The 10773-nt window shown below is 33.4% G+C and overlaps 1 non-coding gene across 1 annotated transcript; it reads right to left on the reverse strand.

The window, feature by feature from the left end:
- Nucleotides 1-10308: 10308 nt before the first annotated feature.
- Nucleotides 10309-10415, reverse strand: LOC139895079 (small nucleolar RNA R71). Its single transcript, XR_011775548.1, has one exon. It is a non-coding gene; the product is annotated as a small nucleolar RNA R71 (small nucleolar RNA).
- Between the last annotated feature and the right edge of the window lie 358 nt (nt 10416-10773).

Here is a 10773-nt window from a genome sequence, read left to right on the forward strand (position 1 = left end):
TTAGATGCGAACAATCAAATCTAGTTCTTAATTGGGAGAAATGCCATTTCATGGTTAAAGAAGGCATCGTTCTTGGTCATAAAATTTCAAAAGAAGGAATTGAAGTAGATAGAGCTAAAGTAGATGTAATTGCTAAACTTCCACATCCCACCAATGTTAGAGGAGTTAGGAGTTTTCTAGGGCATGCCGGTTTTTACCGACGTTTCATAAAAGATTTTTCTAAAATTGCCACTCCTATGAATAAACTCCTAGAAAAGGATGCTCCATTCATCTTTTCAGATGAGTGTATCAAATCTTTTAATATTCTTAAAGAGAAACTAACTAATGCGCCGATCATGATAACACCAAATTGGAATCTACCATTTGAACTAATGTGCGATGCAAGTGATTTTGCAATGGGATCCGTTTTAGGACAAAGGATTGAAAAACGATTTCAACCTATATATTATGCTAGTAAGACGTTACAAGGAGCACAAACGAACTATACAACTACTGAAAAAGAACTCCTTGCTATTGTCTTTGCTTTTGATAAATTTCGATCATATCTCGTTCTAGCAAAAACGGTGGTCTGTACCGACCATTCTGCTCTTAGATACCTATTTTCAAAACAAGATGCTAAACCAAGATTAATCCGTTGGATCTTACACTTACAAGAATTTGATATTGAAATCCGAGATAAAAGAGGAGCAGAAAATCTCGCCGCTGATCATCTTTCTCGTCTTGAAAATCCCGAATTAGAAGTTCTAAATGAATCGGCCATACAAGACAACTTTCCTGATGAATATCTATTGAAGATAGATTATAAAGAAATTCCATGGTTTGCAAACTATGCAAACTATTTAGTATGTGGATTCCTTGAAAAAGGATTATCGTACCAAAGACGAAAGAAATTCTTCAGTGATATAAAACACTATTTTTGGGAAGATCCACATCTGTTTAAAAGTTGTCCCGATGGAATAATACGCCGATGTGTATTTGGAGATGAAGCTAGTAAAATATTAAACCATTGTCACACAGGACCAACAGGAGGGCATTATGGGCCTCAACTAACAGCAAGAAAAGTTTATGATGCTGGATTCTATTGGCCTACAATTTACAAAGACGCACACCTTCTTTGCAAATCCTGTGATGCTTGTCAAAGGGCCGGAAAAATAAGTCAACGTGATGAAATGCCACAAAATGTCATCCAAGTATGTGAAGTATTTGACATTTGGGGTATTGACTTTATGGGTCCATTTCCAAAATCTCATAATAATCTCTATATTCTCGTAGCCATTGATTATGTATCTAAATGGGCGGAAGCACAAGCTCTCCCAACTAACGATGCATGAGTTGTAGTCAACTTTTTAAAACGTCTTTTTGCAAGGTTTGGAACACCGAAAGCTTTAATAAGTGATCGGGGTACTCATTTTTGTAATAATCAACTTGAGAAAGTTCTTAAAAGATATGGAGTAACTCATAAAATCTCCACCGCATATCATCCACAAACAAGTGGACAAGTTGAAAATACCAACCGAGCTTTAAACGGTATTCTAGAGAAAACCGTAGGATCAAATCCGAAGGAATGGTCCATTAAATTGGAGGATGCACTCTGGGCTTTTAGAACAGCCTACAAAACTCTAATTGGAACCACACCTTTTAGACTTGTTTATGGAAAAGCATGTCATCTTCCAGTAGAAATTGAACACAAAGCATTTTGGGCTTTGAAGACATGTAATCTTGATTTACATGAAGCCGGACGTCTACGGTTAAGTCAACTAAACGAATTAGAAGAATTAAGACATGAAGCATACGATAATTCGTTAATCTATAAGGAAAGAACGAAGAAATGGCATGATAAAAGAATCAGAAGTTCAAAAGAATTTAAAGAAGGAGACAGAGTTCTTCTTTTCAATTCACGATTCAAGCTATTTCCTGGAAAATTGAAATTAAGATGGTCTGGACCATTCATAGTTAAAAGAGTTTTTCCATACGGAACAGTAGAATTGATAAATTCAAATGTGATTGAATTTAAAGTTAATGGTCACAGAGTTAAACACTACATAGATAGTCCGATGGAAGTCGACAACGAAGTTAATCACAATTTCGACACCACAGCTAACTAAGTGTGGGGAGAATCAAGTCTTTAAAGGATAATATGTATTTCTGTTAGAGTTAGATTGTCTGTTTTCGTGTAATTCTCGAAAATGGAACCCGAATGGTCTTTCCCTAGCAGACCCTAAAGAACTAGTCTTCTCCCCCCATTCTGAATTTTTTTTTTTTTTAGGTTTTTACAAAATGAAGACTGCCTGTGAACTAAACCATGGTCTAATGCTACACGCTTTGATCACTAAACGTAATAATGACACACTTCCGAGTGAAATAGTATCAGTAATCAGAGAAAGATTGGACGGAGTTAGAAAAGAATCCAGATGCGAAGATAATAAGTTACAATTTGGTAAAGAAAAATAAAAATCCGCAGCGAAAAGAAGAGCACGACACCTAGAAAGATGTCACAAATGCGGGAAATGGTCACATGGAGGTAAATGTTCAAATAATCAAACCTATTCAAACACCGAATTTGTTCCTTTATGCAGAGACGGACCGTTCGTATGTTTAGAAGAAAAAACACTGAATGCTCGAGGTTACGCCTATGTAGCCATGGAAAACCAATTAAACTGACTATCTTATGAATGGGATAGATCATATAACTAAGAATACTATCTCACAGGTAAGTCTGTACAGTCTTTATTTTTATTTTTATTTTTAACCTTTTGATAATAAATGCTAATTTGTTCGCTATAAAGTATTAAATTGGTATTGAATAAAATTAGGTTTGGCGACCGAAATTATTGATATCATTCAAAAATTTATTACATCACTGCGAAATTTAACGTTTATTCTTAAGGTATAAATATCTTTAATCAATCAACCCAAAAATATTTCAAAAATTCGTCATGAGTTAAATTAGGTCTTGGAACCGAAATTACTTTACCGAAAAGAGGGGCGCATATTTTTGATAATATTCGATTGATTAAAGTGGGATAAAAAGCCAAAAGATTTTTAATTTTATTTTTACCATGTTTTTAAAATTAATATATAAATCTTAAATTAATATTATAAACTTTGTAAAATCAATATATTTAAAATTGTAAATATTTGGAAAATTAATATAAGTTTGATGTGAATTTATAATATGAATTTTTAATTATTAAAATATGAATTTTTATTTTTATGCATTTTAAATTGTAAGTTTGGTGTGAATTTTTAATATTAATTTTGAATTTTATGTATTTTTATTTTAAGTTTGGTGTGAATTTAAAAACAAAAATTTACTTTATCTCATTAAGTTAAAAATATGATTTTTAAACTTCGTCGTAAGTTGAAGACTAGGTCTTTGAACCGAAATTGCTTTACCCGAGAGAGGGACGAGAACTTTTATTATCATTATTTTTAATCTTAATGAATTAAAGTATGCCAAAAACATTAAAAACCCAAAAATCTTAGATTTTAAAACAATCGCTACAAAAAGACAAATTTTAAAATTTTGTCGACGGACGGACTAGGACATCGATCCGAAACGACCTCGTCCTAAATAACAAGGGAAACAAAATTTTAAAATTAATTACTTAATTGTTTTAATTAGTATAAGATGTTAAAAAAAAAAAAACAAAACAAAAAAACAAACTCCGCGACTCGCGGAGTTTGAAGGTTTAAACCCCGCGACTCGCGGAGGGACCAATAATCAGAAAAAAAAATAAAAACGCAGAACAGCTCAGACCACACACACAACTCAAAAATACTGCAAAAATAATACCCGCAAAAACCCGCAAAAACACCCCCAAAATCACAATTTTTAACCGTTAATCATCAAATCTTTTACTAAAATCATGTTGAGAAGGATGCTATCAAGGAATTACTCAAGAAAAACGGTAAATTTCTACACCTAAACACCATTTAATCCGAAAATTAGTGTTCTTGAGCAATTTTTTCCCCAATTTGATTTTAATGCGTTTTAGTGTAATTATGCTTAAATTGTTTATGTATTATACTTGTATAACCTAGATTGATGCTATTTAACATGATTAGAAGCCTTAAACTTCAAATTTTGAGTAATCTAGGGTTTGTGTTCTTGAGAAATTTGGGGCTTTTTGATATAAACAGGTTATGGCCGATTTTTGTCATGAATTGTTGCTAAATTAAGTAGTGTAACATGTTTAGGTAGTTAAATGATCCAAACTTTGAGCCTAAACATGATTTTGAGAATTAAAGTGGACTTTTTCAAGTCTAAAAATTCATGAACTTGATTTTTGAGAGATAATGCCATTTGAAACTTGTTTAATTGCCAGTAATGGTTATTTTGACATGTTATTTGAGTTGAATGCTTATGAACTTGGCGAATATTTTCGTATATGCTTATTTGAAAAAGTGTAGATTTGATGAAAATATGAAAATGAGCTTAAGTTTGATATAAATTGATCATGTCATTGTAATTATTTTGATTGATGATTTTGCTGACACTAATGCATATTTGGATGCATAAAAAATTGTGTTTGATGTGTTTTGCAGACTGAAAGGGGTGAATCTTCATCCCAAGCTCGCAATGCTCCTGCTGAGAATGCGGAACAACAGGAGGTGGATAACTACTACAAGCAAGATATACCTCATCCAGTCATGACATTTTCTGATATGCACTTGGAAGATTTGCACCCGAACCTGAGATTTGACAGACTTTGGATAGATTATCCAAAATACCAAAGGGGTTTGCATACTCTTCATTCTAAAGTTGTTGAGGTACCTAGGGTCATAGAATGGGGACCATTAGAAGCTGTAGAATTGGCCGGACCAATTAGGGAATTACTTGCACAGAGGTATGGTAATTCTACTTTTAACGACTGGGTACGTTTATTCACCATGCGTAGACCTGTATATAAAGTATGGTGTGAAGAATTGTTGTGTAGTATAGAATTAAATGATCGGGTAGCTAGTTTAACCGATCGATCTTTTATTAGATTTTTGTTAGGAGGTTCGATGCGCCACATGTCTTTACTAGACATGGCTCAGGCTTTACGTATATATACGCCTGAGGAGTTAGCATCTGCCGATTGTAGAGGGTTGATATAAATGGTAGAAAGATAGATGAAAATTTTGATATTCATGGTGTATGGAGTCAAATGACAAGCCATCACCGATTCAAAGGGGGAAATTACTCTTATTTGGATATAGATAGAGCTGAATTAAGAGTAATTCATAGGTTTTTAGCTAATTCAATTACACAAAGAGGTAAGAACAAGGAAAAGGTAAATGAACAGGATTTGTTTTACCATATGTGTATTCGAGACCCACAAAGCGCTGTAAGTATACCTTATTGTGTGGGTTATTATTTATCAGCTATGGTTAGGGGGATGAGACCGCATAGCATAATAGGAGGTGGTATTTTTATTACTTTGATTGCTGAATATCTCGGTGTGGATATAAGTCGGGGGGGATTATTAGTCGAAGAACCAGAACCCCGCGATACAATAGGTTTAAATGTATACCATGGTGCGAAAGTTTTGAAAAGGCGAAATAACGCCGCAGTACAATACCATGGTAGACATCCACAGGTTGAGAGAAACCAACAGCAAGGTAATGTAGGAGGGGGAAATGAAATGCAAGAAATGCAAAGGTTTATAGCTTCCAGGAGTACGAAAATGCTAGACAGAGAGCATTTGAAGATTGGCAAGTTCATCAAAACCAAATCATAGCTTATTGCCAACATATAGGTAGAAACTATATTCCTACCCCAAAGCCCATATTCCCTCCCTGGTCTATAGAGATTCAACCACCGTATCCTACGTATAACCCAGCCGAAGCATTTTATAGCACCTATGGTTATGCGTGGAACCCCTATTGGTATCAGTATCATCCCTAGTCTACTCAGTTTTTTTTTATTTTATTATTTGTATTGTTGATACATTTAATACCTATGTTGGATTTGTAATAGTTTTATTATTTTCTAACTTGTATTCTTAGATTTTAATAATTTTTGAATGTGGGGTAATATACCAAACTTCAAAAATATGTATATATGTTTGCAGTTTATCTTATGTACACAACAGGGTAAAACAACGCATTTTCAAAGACTGGCATTAAGTTCAGCAAAAGCAACTAATTTTGACGACAAGATGCAAAATATATGTGAAATAACAACAAGACGGAATGAACAAATGATGTGCACCATTTATCATTCAGCAAACAAACGCCAATATGTTTGGAAACTTTGGTAAAATTTAATCATTTTCACACAAATCACCCTCAATAATTTAAATTGTTACTGATTTCTTGCAAATGAGGGCATTGCAAGATCTTAAGTGTGGGAAGGGGTTAAATTCTTTCGGATTTTAAAATTTTTACTTTATACACTTGGTTACCATTAGAAATACTAGTAAAGTAGTAGTTGTATTAGAATCTAGTGCTCTCTGATGATAAAGAACAGCCCTAGTCTTATATACTGACTACCCAATTCTAGTAAAAATTTTCAAAATTTTCAATTAAATGAACACAAAATCATGTTTATACATATTTATGAACGATAAAACTAGGTTTTAACACCGAAATTATTGTTACCTCGGAAAGGACATAAATTGAGAAACAAACCAAAATGTTAAAATTCATTTAAAATGGAATAGAGGACAATAAAAAGGAAAATAAAAGCCAAGTGTGGGAAAATTTACCAAGTTATCTTAAACATATGTCACATATATCTGTAACAAATAACTGAAAATACTTTTGCTTTGGACTAAACTAAACTGTTTTACCCGATGAAAGAAAAGAAGAGATGGATCTACACGATGAATCAATTCCATCATTAAAAGGAAGTAAAGTCTTCCGAAAAAGAAACGCGCTTCTTGATTTAGGTCATGAAGTTGTCATCCAGACCAGCTGTAGGTTGACGAAAAACCCAGAAAAGTCATCACTAAAATCAGCAGGAAATCCACGGACCTCAGCATTAAACAGGGTCGCCAAGTGGTCAGATTTATCCTAACCATGAGAAGGATTTATCTCGTACAATGGGGGGGGCATCATGCAAATTAGCTGGATAAGACTAATGAATCAGATCCCCAGAAAGGATAATCTCCTTAAAAGATCAAAAATCAGCTTTTAAGCCTGATATTACTCAATCCTAGAGATTGACCTTAAAGATTGAGAATTCAAACTCATGGAATTCAATGATATCTAAACTCGAGCTTGAACGAGAAAATATTTTGATAAAATTACAAACCGATTTGTTTTCTAAAAACCCATTTTCAATGCGTTCATTACCATTGAACGTAAAATCCTAGGAATTCACCTAGAATTCATTAGGTCACCTGAACCAAATCGGGTGTCAACCGTAAGAACGGTGGTTGCATAGCATGGTCAAAGACAGGACCTTGTGCCAGACCAAAAAATCATAAGGGTGAGCTTTACTATTGCTCCTACCAAGGATAGTAATTGCGTTCGACACGTTATAGACCATAATTAAAAGCATGTCAGGGGACATTGCCTTAACAGTTGCTTGTTCAACGCTTTCCTTTACAACCGGACGGTAGTTTACCGAAAGGTAATATACGGGACAAGTAAACTGGACGTGTTGCTTTCCTAATACAAGGTTAGTAAGTGGGTGACACAAAACTGCAAGTTTTGAGCTAAAATTTTCAAATCTGAAACCCACCAAGCCCACAAAAATATTTTGCAAACACCGGTGAAGGGTTATTCCGGAAAACTTATCTAGGGTAAAAACTAGATTTAATTTTCAAAAGATCAAATGTTTTCATAAAGATCCAATTTCCTTAATGGATCTAAATTTTTATAGTCATGTGGGACTGTAAACCATATCGTTACTACCATTGTTTATACCGCCGTATAGAAATCACTGATGTACAAAGTGTGAAGAATAAAGAAGTGATTCTAGTATTTCAAGACGATATTGCTTGAGGACAAGCAACGCTCAAGTGTGGGAATATTTGATAATGCTAAAAACGAACATATATTTCATAGCATTATTCCTCAAGAAAGACAAGCTTTTAGTTGCAATTGTTCTATTTACAAGTGATATTCGTTTAAATAATAAAAGGTGAAGACAAAAGACAGATTCGACGAATTGAAGACGCAAACGACCAAAAAGCTCAAAAGTACAAAATACAATCAAAGAGGTTCCAATTATTGATAAGAAACGTCTCGAAATTACAAGAGTACAAGATTCAAAACGCAAAGTACAAAATATAAAATTGTACGCAAGGACGTTCGAAAATCCGGAACCGGGACATGAGTCAACTCTCAATGCTCGACGCAACGGACTAAAAATTACAAGTCAACTATGCACATAAATATAATATAATATTTAAATAATTCTTAAAAATTATATATATATTATATTAATATTTAAAACCGTCGGCAGACTAAGATCCAATTTGGAGTGAGCTGGAATTTCAAACTCCGCGACTCGCGGAGTTTGAAGGCAAAAAATGCCGCGAGTCGCGGAGCCCCAAAAACTGAAACTCCCTATAAAAGCAAACGAATTCTGATCGCAAAAATATCCATAATCTATCTCTCTCTCAATATATACATAAATATATATATATATATATATATATATATATATATATATATATATATATATATATATATATATATATATATATATATATATATATAATTTATATTTTAATTTTAATTTTAATTTTAAATCCTAATAATAAGGGTATGTTAGCAAATGTTGTAAGGGTGTAAGTCGAAATTCTGTCCGTGTAACGTTACGCTATTTTTAATCATTGTAAGTTATGTTCAACCTTTTTAATTTAATGTCTCATAGCTAAGTTATTATTATGCTTATTTAATCCGAAGTAATCATGATGTTGGGCTAATTACTAAAATTGGGTAATTGGGCTTTGTACCATAATTGGGGTTTGGACAAAAGAACGACACTTGTGGAAATTAGACTATAGGCTATTAATGGGCTTTATATTTGTTTAACTAAATGATAGTTTGTTAATGTTAATATAAAGATTTACAATTGGGCGTCCCTATAAATTACCATATACACTCGACCGGACACGATGGGCGGGGTATTTATATGTACGAATAATCGTTCATTTAACCGGATACGGGAATGGATTAATAGCCACTAGAATAATTAAAACAGGGGTGAAATTATGTACAAGGACACTTGGTATAATTGATAACAAAATATTAAAACCTTGGGTTACACTCAGTCGACATCCTGGTGTAATTATTAAACAAAGTATTAAAATCTTGTTACAGTTTAAGTCCCCAATTAGTTGGAATATTTAACTTCGGGTATAAGGATAATTTGACGAGGACACTCGCACTTTATATTTATGACTGATGGACTGTTATGGACAAAAACCAGACGGACATATTAAATAATCCAGGACAAAGGACAATTAACCCATGGGCATAAAACTAAAATCAACACGTCAAACATCATGGTTACGGAAGTTTAAATAAGCATAATTCTTTTATTTCATATTTAATTTCCTTTATTTTATATTTAATTGCACTTCTAATTATCGCATTTTTATTGTTGTTGTATTTAATTGCACTTTTAATTATCGTACTTTTTAATTATCGCAAGTTTATTTTATCGCACTTTTATTATTCACAATTTCATTATCGTTATTTACTTTACGCTTTAATTTAAGTCTTGTATTTATTTTTAATATTTTACATTTGGTTTTAACTGCGACTAAAGTTTTAAAATTGACAAACCGGTCATTAAACGGTAAAAACCCCCCTTTATAATAATAATATTACTTATATATATATTTGTATTTTTATAAAAGTAAACTAATATAGCGTTAAGCTTTGTTTAAAGATTTTCCCTGTGGAACGAACCGGACTTACTAAAAACTACACTACTGTACGATTAGGTACACTGCCTATAAGTGTTGTAGCAAGGTTTAAGTATATCCATTCTCTAAATAAATAAATATCTTGTGTAAAATTGTATCGTATTTAATAGTATTTTCTGCTAAAATATAATAGCTATTTTATATACACTCCGCTACCACATCACCTCTTCTCCAAATGATTAACAACAGATGTCAATTTGGTGTTGGTCCGAATGAAGATGCGAACGAACATATTCGTCTTTTTCAAGAGATATGTCTTCTATTCAAACTTAAACCATACACTGATCAGGCCATATTTTTAAGACTTTTCCCATGGACACTCCACGGGGAAGCACGAAGTTGGTTAGATTCATTGGCCGAGGCTACGATAGAAACTTGGGATGGTATGATGGAAAAATTTCTTAAGAAATATTTTCCAGCTTCTAAGTCCGCGAGACTCCAACAAGAAATTACCCAATTCTGTCAAAAGCCGATGGAAACCTTATATGAAGCATGGAATCGATTTTTTAAAATGCTAAGAGGTTGTCCAAACCATGGTCTGGATACCTTCCAACAAGTTCAATTTTTTTACAAGGGTTGTGATGTTGCAACCCGAATTTCCATTGATCAAGTGGCCGGAGGTTCACTCATGGACAAAACCGAGCAAGAGGCTTATGAGATAATCGAGAAGCAAGCCAATTATTCTCATGAGTGGCATCAAGAACGACTAATTACTCATAATGCTCAAGTCCAAAGCGCCGGTGCTTATGATGACCTTAGCTCCCTAAGTGTGAAAATAGACGGTGTTGCTCGAAACATGGACAAAATCACCAAGGAAATTCATAGTATGAAGGTAGGTTGTGAATACTATGGCGGTCTCCATTTAGGAAAAGATTGTGAAGCCGGTTTAACAATGGCT

This window comes from Rutidosis leptorrhynchoides, chromosome 2 (assembly GCF_046630445.1).
Source record: "Rutidosis leptorrhynchoides isolate AG116_Rl617_1_P2 chromosome 2, CSIRO_AGI_Rlap_v1, whole genome shotgun sequence".
Taxonomy (NCBI): Eukaryota; Viridiplantae; Streptophyta; class Magnoliopsida; order Asterales; family Asteraceae; genus Rutidosis; species Rutidosis leptorrhynchoides.